Raw genomic sequence first — 11,588 nt, forward strand, 5'->3', positions numbered from 1 at the left:
ATATCTTAAGAAACAGTTGCTTCCCCTTGTCCCACTTTGGGGTAATTTTCTAAAGATACATCTGACTGGGCTTCCATTAATTACACTGGTTAAGGGTGACAGTTTCGATGTCAGACCAGCTGGAATGTTGTCTATATACTGTGTGATTAGGAAAATTATAAATCATTCTAAACCTCTATTTCCTCCTCTAGAAAATGGGGACAATAATAGTGCCAATCTCATAGCGTTGTCATGAGGATTAAATGAGGTAATTGATGAAAATCCCTTCACACAGGACCTAGAACAGGTAGGAGAGCAGAAGGTAGCTCTGGATGCTATGGGAGCTTCTGATCAGAATGAGAGGTGTTACTGCACTGTTCTGAACAGTGGTCATCAAAATAATCCTGACTCCCCCTTATTTTAGTGGCTACTATATACCAGTCATGCTACAAATAAGATGGAACTTAATCTCAGTTCTTAATAAGACAGTTCAGCCTGGTTTAAGTGTTACTCCTACTTTCTGAGCAGGAAACAGAATCAGAGAGGTCACTAACTTGCATAGCATCCCACCGTGAGAAACAACTGCAAGCCGAACCCAAATCTTTCTGGCTTTAAAATGTCTTCATCCTTTTAGGTTCCGCATCTCCAAATAGAACTGCAGGCCAGAGCCAAGGAACACATGGCTGAGTTTGACTATATAATCTTATCTCACACAAATGAGCTGTTTCCATCAAGCTTTTTGATGTCTTTAAAATAGCACTTGTTACACACATACACACACACACACACACACACACACACACACACACAACTACATCCATCGTGGGCACCTAGAGGAAGTATTGATCTAGATGAATCCAAATCTGTGAACACACATACGAATTCCCTATGTTGCTGCAAAGTCAGGAAATGCAAACTTAGACACTCCGCACGGCTGGTTTCTTGTGCTGTAATGAGTGGCTAAGGGATAAGGCCCGGAGAAATCTTCATTCTAATCAGGGAAGACCACGGCGATTGGTGCCATGCTAGGAAGGCAGCCCAGGGCCCCACGAATGCAGTTTGAAAGGGAACTGATTATTTTCCTGACTTCCTATTTGACTTTGTATTTCTTAATAAAAATTATTTTTTACTGTGACCAGGGACTGGATGTGTGGTTTATGAAAAGTAAGAATCATCTATTCCAGAGACAGATTAGTCTCTAAGAAGCTTTGAACTGCCTTTAAAATTTTTACGTCCAGTAGTCAGTGTCTCTGGGCATCTGCTTTTAGCATTTCAAGTTCTCTGAAGAGGAATTTCACTTATTAAAAAATGTCAGAAAAATCAATGCACCTCCAAACCCAGTTTCTGACACGTGCCTCCCCAGAGGCCTGCCACAGAGGATGGCATGCCTGAGTTGGTCTCATTAACACTGATTAAACAGGCAGCTAATTAATAGGCAGATAAGATGAAAATTTTAAATTATTCATTAACTCACAGAAAGGTACACTCTGAATACTAAAGTGATGAAGTTTCTGGTGTGGCCAATTACAGCCTCTCCCCCTGAAGGGTCAGGCAAGTACTCTGAGAAGCCAGCGTGGGCACCTGACAGCATCCTTGGTCATAAGTGGCTACCAGGAGTTCTTAGAACTTCAGCTTGTGATGAAAGAAAATGAGGGGAGCAGAAAGAAGTCGGGGGGAGCCCAGTGAGTAGATTTGTAAGCCATGCCGCCCCACATGTTCATTAATTGGAAAACAGGATTTGGGTTTTAATTATGAAGTATCCATGGCAAGCATAATTGTAATAAGTATTTGCCAGGAAAACTTACGTCTGGAGCACAAGTGGCCTTTAACAGATGCCCGCCCGTCCCTAAAGGAGCCCATCTGCTGGTCAGGGAGGGGCAGAGCTCTGCTGAGTGCCCAGCCGCAGACGCGGGCAGAAACATGGCTTGGGGACACCGTTCTCTCCTGCCTGGAGGAGCTTAAGGTATTAGGGATCAATCACAAGCAAGAAAAATTAATTCCACACTGTAAGGTGTAATAGGGGTAGAAAACAAGGCAGAGAGGAAACACCAAACCGGTACCTGCTAGTGTGACCCTAGGGAGCGGCTGCGCGCTCTTCAGCCCTCACCTCTGAGCCCAGGCTTTGAGAGAAGTTCCCTCATCTCTTGAAAATTCTTGAGGCCCTCAGGTGTGGCCTCACTCCCATCATAGCGCTTTCTGGTCTCTTTGTCGCCTACTAAAAGGCTTCCAATCTCCCTTCTCCCTCCCTCCCACATCTTAAAAGTCATGCAAACCAGCTTCAGGTAGCCATTCCGCAAACAGGCATTGTTTGCTTTCATTGTTCTGGGCCCCTTGCAAGGCACTGCAGATCCAGTGACAGTATCTCCGTCTGCTGGGGTGGGAGGAAGGGACAGGAGTTAACGCCAGGCCCCTGCAACAAGGGCGAAAGAGAGATGCCCGGCGTGTGCACGGGGAGCACAGAGGGGAGACGTCCTAACTCAGCCCACGCAGCTCGGGAAGGCTTTCTGAAGGGAGTGACCCCAAGCCAAGTCCCAAAAGGCTGGTGGTCATGCATGAGGAACCGGGGAGCCCCGGAATGGGAGATGAGGACATTCCAGGCAGGGGGAACAAGTGCTTCTTGCACAGCGAGCCTTACACAGCTTGGATGTGATATCATTACTACCCCAAAACAAGGCCTGCAGCCATCACGGACATTCCACATTTTAACTCAGGTTCTTTCTGAAAGGGCAGGTGTTCATTCATATTCAAAAAAATCTTTACGGAGCCTGCCGCACACGGCAGGCACTGTGCTCAGGTCGGACAGCCAAGGGAGATGTTTTCGTCGTGATTCTTGAAAGAAACATGCCCAAGGCCATACATGTAAATGTTTGGAATGATTTTAAATAAGCAAAGGAAAAGTGGGAAAAGATAGGAAGGTTAGAGATAAGTGGAGTTATTACTGGGTAGAAAGTGGGCGACTTTTCTGGGTATAAAGACTGGTATGAAAACAAATATTGAAATAAGGCAAGAAGGTGGAAGAGAAGAACAGAAGGGGCTCAGAGCTGTTTTCCTGGGACAAAAAGAGGCAGACGAGTCCAGGGTGATGCTGAGAGAGTTCTTCGTGTGATCAGATGCAGAGGAGAGCGAGTGATTTTAAGGACAGCATAGAAACAAACCGTAACAAAGCCTCTAGTTTCCTAAACTCAGCCGAAAAGCCAGACTTACATCAGCATTTTGTGGCTGTTGTTCCTACTTTGAATTAAAATCTAGAGCATATTGAAGGCATAAATCTTGAGAACACCCCAGCACCTGGGCAGCTGTGACATTTCCTAAGTTTCCTGTAACATAAGATAATATGGCCGCCTAAGGCAGGGTTAAATGTCAAGTCCAGAATAAAAGCTGGGTTCTCATTCTTTAGCCACCAAACCATGTCTTTTTTTCAGATGGATTGTGCTTTTATCCCTCTTGACTCACTGGGCCAGATACTCATCTCTCGCACAATATGGGAACTATTCTGAGACTCGTAGGTTGAAAATCTGGCCCCAGAGAACAGCTCATCATGTTCTTTGGGGGAGCACAATAAACAGCGGGCTTCACTTCTGCAGAGGTTCTGTGAGGCAGGAAGCTAGACATTAGCAGGAGGAGAGGTCGGCCGACCACAGGTGTCTCCACCCAGTAAGAAGCCACCTACCAGAAGAACAAAACCACAGGGACGATCCCCAATCCAGGACCTAACAGGGCCTGCGCTAGAGGCGACCTGAAGTGACCTAGCTTCCCTGTAGCATCCTCAGCGTAAACCTGCATGGCTGTTTGACCCCCACCCCTTGGTGGACGACCAGAGAGCATTCTGGGAACAAGCATGCACAGTTGATGGACTGATGTAACTGCTGTGCTGTCAATCGTCACTCGTTAGCTAGACGGCGCTGCCCAAAACCCCCTGCAAACCCCATAGAGAAGCCCTCCCCGGACACCCGGGCCTGTCAGGCATGAGGTGGTGGCCCACTGGGCTGTGAGCATAAAAAACTTGCTTCTTCAACTTCGGTTTCACTCTGCCCGGCTTCCCTGCTACGTGACCCAAACTCTTTCCCCAACAGTCTCAGGGGAAGAACGGAAAGGTCGCAGAGCCACGCCTGGGTCCTCCAGGTCTCCTAATATTAGTGCGCTTGTATTGAAGTATTTATTCAACACATCAAGGGCTTGTGAGGGTCGGGGCCAGGCAAGCTGACCCTATGAAATCCTTCCCTTCTGGACTTGCAGCCTATGTAGATGACACTAGCCTGCTCAGGCGACAGCACAGGTGGACGAAGAGAGAGCCGTGCGGCCACATGGAGACACAAGGCCAAGAGGGGTGTTGGGTCTGCGCTCCTCAGCAGCGGTGCACGCGGTCTGGTTAATGTCCCAGGAGGTTCCCGCTCCCTCACCGTCTCAGCAGTTAGTGGGTTTCCATTCACAGGGCACTCAGTGCCACAAGGAAAGGATCAGGGCCTATTTTAACCTCAGCACACATCCACGGCCTCCGGCCTGCTCCGAGCCCTGGAAACATGCCAGTGTCCCGAGCTGATTCACCCCAACACCTGTAGCTACGGCAGGTGTTCCCACAGAACCAGAGGTGGCCTGAGGCCACAGGCTGCTGCTCCGCTTTAATCGGTCCCTTCAAAACATACATGGGAGGTGCTGACAAACGGTCTGTGGAGAATGTGATGCAGTAAAAGGGAGACAAAAAGGTTTAAGGGGGAAATCTTTGTCATATACGCTCACATATAACAGGTGAGTTTAAACAGGCTGACCTATTGGAATGTTGCAAAACAATAGACAGGTCAGAACTGGAAATGAATCCTTCTTGTCTACTCGTCTTTGGCCAAGCTTGCCCCCCAAGAACGGTGCACACCGGGGCTTGAGGCAGCCACAGAAGAGACCAAGCCCCAGTTCGTCTGGCTGCCAAGCCCACCGAGCCCTGCCCACACCCCTCATCTCTGCACCCTCTAGGCTGCTCCTTCAGGTTCTTGAGAAGCGGGTCACCAGCCCACCCAAGGGATTCATTGGGACCCTGAGCCTCTTGGGCAGCAAAGCTCAGTGCACCAGCGTCAGCTCTCCATCGGGCCCCAGGGCCCTTGGCTGCAGGGCTTCTCTCCGGCCCGGCCCCGTATCTCGGCTCCCCGCTGCATCTCTGCCTCTTGCACCCTGCAGCCCCCAGCCTCGCTCAGACGGGGGCCCAGGGGCTGCCTCCCACTGGGCAGTTCATAGAAAGCGGGGAAGGCAGAGCAACCACAGGAAATGGAGGAAGAAGGGCAGACTTGGGCAGAGCGCCATGGCTCTTCAGAGGGCTCTGCGCCTTCTTGGGAGGAACAGAATGGAATTGAGGCGGAGGAGAGCAGCTCAGCTGTTTGACTTACTCTTCTGCACAGAAAACATCTTAATATAGAAGAACAGATATAGAGGAATAAAAATGATCCTGAGAGAAGTGGGGGAAAGAAGGATTTTAAATCATTCTTTAAAGACTTCAATGGAGAGAGTGAACTTGCATTGAAAATTCAAGCATTTAATTTTAAATTGTAATCCTCAAAATGACCCTTGAGGTAGGTTATAGTAAACCCGTTTTACAGACAAGGAAACTGAACCGAGAGGTCGTTTCTATGATGTCTGACTCAGCAATTTCCCTTCCAGTTTTCCCTCCTATGGGAAGAAATACTGGCACACCGTGCAGAGGGATGTATGTAGGCACCAGGGTGTTTATGGCAAGGTAGTTATGTCAAAAAATTCCAAATAAGTGTCCACGTGTATGGAAGTGATTAATAAAAATATGGCATATCTGGGAACACCATCTAGCTATATATTTTTAGTGCATGAATCTATTTTGTAAGTACTTAGGAAGCTCTTCAGGTCTTACTAAGTACAAAAATCGCTGAACAGTATGTTTAGTATGACTCTGCTTATGTAAAATGGTTTCTCTTTATATGTTTTTACCTATACATATATGTATACAGATGCTTAAAAAGCTATGAAAGGGTACGTGCTAGTATGTCGATGCAGAGGCAGAATGAAGAGCCTAACAGCCAACACCTCTCACATCGCCTGAATTTCCCCATCTTTTCCCAGAGGAAACCATCTCTTCTCTGTATTTCTATATTTGAATTTTTTAACATAATAACATTTCATGATCCCTTGCATCATTATTAAGACCAAGTTTGTTTTTTAAGACCATATGACACTTCACAAATACAACACGCTGCTATATCCCTTTTGCAAAACATCTGCTATTTTGCAAAAGCCTGGCAAATAAACTGGCCTTTCTTTATTGCCTTTTTCTTATGGCAGCAACAGCATCGAATTTCCTGTGGAACCTTCAGTAAAACAGATTAGCTTGCATGCTTGCTTCCGAGTGATGGAGGCTTGGTATGCAGACCGGAGACACAGACAGGATTGCTGGGTCACCCGCGAGCAATACGTGAACATCTGTTGGCGACATAAGGTCTCACCCCATGATCTCCTCGACAGCAGCTGGCCTGCCTGCACCTAAATTACATTTAATATAAATTTGCCTCCCCAGTCGAGACACAGGACAGAGCGGATGAGAGTGACATCCTTAAGCAGCTTTCATATCCTGAGCTGAAGTGAAATGACCATTAAGAGGGCAGAGCTGAAGAAATATCAAAGGCACACACTGAAGTCATAGTGAAACTAACAAGGGACGAGCCGCCTGTCTCTGCTTTGATGACGTGAGGAAACCCTGCTGCTTTGTGAGTCTTCCTGGATGCCAGAGTTCTGTCCCTCTTCATCCCCACGGCCGCAGCCAGCAGCGTGGGCAGCGAGGACACTTCCTCAGGGGAGGAAACGGATCCAGATAGGAGAGGCGACAGACTCGACAGCCCAGCCAGGGAAGGGGCTGGGGCTAGGCCCCCCTCCTGTGACTTCCGGGTACAGCTGTTGGGCAGCCTGAGAGGCAGAGGTCCCCCTGCTCTCCCCCAGTCTGCACACACACCAATTTCAGGCAGGCCCTGAAGCTGAAGGTTCCCCTTCCCAGCAGGCTCTGTGGCCTGCCTGAGACCATTCCTTTCCATCTGACTTGGGGTTCTTTCATATATTATATTATATCATCATTATTATATTACACATAATATAAATGTAGGATGTGTTGACATCTACAGACCAGGACAATAAAATATGATGTTCACACCATCACCCATGTAATACATCTTCCTGGTGAGCTTTATACACTTATGTATGTTTTTCCTATTAGGACCTGCTCTTCAATCTCTCTCTCTGTCTCTCCTAGGTAATTCTGTCTTAGAATGTCTCAAAAACTTTAATAAGGATGATTGTAATTTTGGAGTTTCTTCCCTAAAAGTCAAAGCCTGTTTTCATATTGAAGCTCAGCTTTGGATGTAATATTATGCAATCTTAAATTAATAAGAAAAGAACATCAGAAAGAGAGGCTGAAGGCAGAATGGCCAAATTAACTAAAGATAAATGGAAGCCCCTGGCACAGGGAAGTGTGGAAAACCAGACATGGCTGAGAGCGTGGAAACAGGCCTGCTTTTTGAACCAGCCACTAGTTCTGCAAACACAAGAGTGGAGGGTGCTGACAGCATCGTTCACACAATTGTGCTCCTTTTCTTGGTGGCCTGTTCTCAGTGTCACCACCCAGAATGACACTGACAATCCGGTTGTCCGAGTGCCAGGAGGGCACACCTCTGGACACAGTGACAGCCTGCCTAGGCCCCGTCTGTGCCTACACTCCCATTTTCTCACCTGGTGCCTTAATTAAATCACTGATTTTTTTTAAAATCTCTTCCTTATCTATACAGTGAGATCATGGGGCTGCGGGCTCTGCCCAGCTCACAGAGATGCCGTAAAGAGGCGAATGCTTTCTGTGCAGCAAGGCACAGCCCAAGTGAAGGATGCTGATTCGGATCAGCATTGCCCCATGGTTGAGAGAAAGATTAAGTGAGTGTAGTCAGGGCTAAGCACACAAAGCTAAGAAATAGCGAGAAGGTTATTAAGGGAAGTTAAGGCTCTTTAGGGAACAGAAACAGGGCAGGTAGTGATATGGATGGACAGGGTATTTCTCATTTTAATATTTTTTACTTCGATTTGTACAAATAAAAGCAATAATAATTATTAAGGGTATAAATTGAGAATAAGGGCTGTGCTGATGTTTGCTGTACAGTGAGAATCACAGGGTGATAAACAATGCTGGTAAACAACATGTGGCTACATTTGCAACAGGTTATCTGTTCTTTCACTCAACGACTTTTTACTGAGTGGCTACCAAGCCCCTGACCTCTGCTAGGCTAGACTGGGATTAATACTGTGAAAGAAATAAAGAGGTGACATAATAGTACAGGGTGTTAATAGGGGGTTGGAGAGGCCACCTTCTTTTAATAAGAGTGGTCTGGAGACGCTTCCTGGAGGAGGCAGTATTTGGGCTGAGGGCTGAAGAATGAAAATGAGCTTTTACAGAGCTGAGAGAAGAGCATTTGAGGCAGAGAAAAGAGCAAATTTAGAAGGCATAGGATAGGAAAGGGCTCGACATAGCTGAGGAAGAGAAAGGGGACCGGTGTGGCTGGAGTCGAGCTGTATAATATACTTGTTTTGTAAGGCGTGGGTCCATGGAGACCTCGCAGATGTCATGAAAATGTAAATAGCCATTATGCCGCGCTGTGAAAGAGAGGGAAATGTCTTGTCCCGTCATTAACAGTGGGGACTTGGGATTTGTTCACCCACCCAGCGAAAGGGACACATGATGAATGGGCTCCTCTTGAGCACAGCCCTTAACATTGTCTGTGTTAACCCACATTTATCACTGTTAAAGCCGTTGCTGTCCTCTAGTTTTGTACAGATCAAAATAGCATCAACTTCAAAGATAAGTGGAAACATCTTTCATCCATTGTTATAAAAGTCTTGGACAATCCCTCTAGCCAATGCAATACTCTCCATTTATCATTGTGTTGCATAAGGTGCTATTTTTATTTATTCGATAAGATGGGAAAGCAATTAAAGATGATTTTGAAAGAAGACCTTCAGAGGATTGTTGTGACAGCTCTAAAACCCTTTGGAATTAAATCAATCTATCAACAAGTACTGAATTTTTTTCTGCTGTTCTGGGCACTGTGGAACGTGCAAAGTAACAGAAGCCGTGCTTCTATAATGAAGCCCTAATAAAAAATCTGGCCACTGAAGCTCAGTGGGGCTTCCCAGTTCACCAACACACTGGTGTGACAGGATGGAAGGTGTCTGAATTCCGCAGGGTGAGGTCATGAACGCTTTGCATTTGGGATCCTCCATTGTCCTACGTATCTGTTCATTTGGCTGGTCCTAATTTGTATCCTTTATAATAAAATTATAACCATAAGCATAGTGCTTTCCTAAGTTCTGTGAGTCATTCTAGTGAATTATCACATCTGAGAGGATCATGGAGACCTCCTATTTAAACAAAATGTATCAGTTATACATTTAAATATGTGTGATTTATTGTGTGCCAATTATACGTCAATACAATTTTTGTACAAATTCCGTGAGCACATTGCCCACCTTTCAAGTGTTGAGCAGACACATGAACTATGGTTCCCATAGTGGACTGTGCTGCTGATGTCCAGTAATTCCATCTGTAGCTAAAGTTAAATTAACATTTTCTTCTTATTTAAATATCTTTAGAGATCATTTTATAAGCAATTAACTTTATAACCGATTAACAGAAAGTTAAATTGGACAATGCTGCCCTGGAGTCTTGGCACAGGGCTTTCTGGGAGCAGAATGGAGGCAGTTAAAGAACCGGAGAGGAGGGAACACCACGCCTGCAAACACAAGCTTGGCAATCGTGTGGTGCGGCTGGGCATCGTGAGTTACAGGAAGTCACTCCAGGACTTCCAGTGCCTTCTACGATTTCTCAGAACCTGCAAACCAGCATTCATAACAGATACGCTTGGGCTCTCAGTCCCTAAAAGTACAGCCCTCACAACTACAGAACGTGGCGAGAATTATTAGGTAGAGGTCCATTATACTTCAGAGATTAGGATACAGGAAGTGCGTGGGGGTCTTCAGATCGAAGTGGAGAATTAAATTCCACAAATTGGTAGGTCTTATTGTCTATTGGCTATCAGACCTGGGGCTGCATGCCAGCAGGAAAACATCTACACCCTCTCCCTAAACAAAATTCTCAAGTTCTAAAGACCTCGTGCCAGGTGGCATTTAGTGACAAATCGACATACGGAAACACTAGAAAGAGCTCAGCCTTTCTACATATAAGCAATAAAGCCAGATTTCTGGGCTGCAGACTTCTTTTGATGTATAGTTTGTTTCCTCTCTTCAGTACCTGGTGCATATTTCTGCTTGTCAGTACTTTTTCCCATTACACCCAACCTTGGAAAGTTTCGCTGAAACATTGCAGCTTAAGGTCTTATGGTGGCAGCTATTGCTTGGGGAACGTATATTTTCTTATTAGTGTAGTCATGTAAACTAATTTATTCCCTCTCAGAGTGCAACTTTCTCCCTGAACATGAACACTTTTAGGAGCTCCAAATCACTGCTGTTCTCAACCCAATCATCAACCCAAGACCTCAATCACCAATCTCTTGAGAAAGAAGGAAGGATAAATCATACCTCTCTTTCTAAGGTGCGTGTCTCATAAAAAAAACCGACTCATTAATCACCAGTAAATATATTTGTATCTGAGAAGTGATGCGGTATATACGGGACAGGGCATATGAGGAGGCATACAAGAAAACTAGACCATTGTGATACTGTTCTAATTAATATTGAGAGTAAATTTCAAAATTAAAGTTCTCAGGCTGACTTAAAGCTCTAGTCATGAGATAAGAATTCAATTAAAGAGGAGTCCAGTTCTGAAAGTGAATGAAGAGAGGGCGCTGGGTGTTGCTACTCTTCATTTCCCGGGACGCGGAGGTGAGGGACCGTGAGTGGGTTCGGAATCAGTCAGGAGGCTAGAGGCTTGGCTGCCGCTGAGGAGAAGCAGCACCCTTGCTGGCCTGCCAGTGGACGTGCAAGCTTTCTCCTCAGTGGGAAGGATCAGGAAGACCTTAGTCTATTTTTAACAAATCGTTTAAAAATTTAATACTCAGAATATTTCTGAATCTTCTCACATGAAAAGTAGATTCTAATTTTTCCTCTGTGACTCGACTACTTTCAGCAATAGCAGTAAACATATAATCATTTCTGAGGCATCTGAGGTAAAATTTTAAAAAATATGTGTAAGTAGCATTTATAATACTAAGAGCTAAGCATTGTTCCACTTTATATTAATGCATTAAATCCTTATGTTCATTGTTATTACCCTCAATTCAGAAACGAGAATACTGAGGCATAGAAAGTTTAAATGACTTGTCCAAAGTCATTCACAGGTAGTGAATGATAAAGTCAGGATGAATTTAAACCTCACCAGAGATTAATGGAAAAGATATAACACGTGCTTTAGCTACAGACGGAATTATTGGACCATGCTGTACTATTTAAACTCAACTAAACATCCAGAATTGGCGAAAATTGATACTAAGCTTTAGGCATATTTTATTCCGAAGCATGGGGAACACCACACCATTTCCCATGATTTGTCTGAAGTAGGACTCTCCAGTTTTAAAAGGCCAAGTATTTTTTCTCCACATGCTTGAGAAAAC

This window comes from Manis pentadactyla, chromosome 2, assembly GCF_030020395.1.
Source record: "Manis pentadactyla isolate mManPen7 chromosome 2, mManPen7.hap1, whole genome shotgun sequence".
In the NCBI taxonomy this organism is placed as follows: Eukaryota; Metazoa; Chordata; class Mammalia; order Pholidota; family Manidae; genus Manis; species Manis pentadactyla.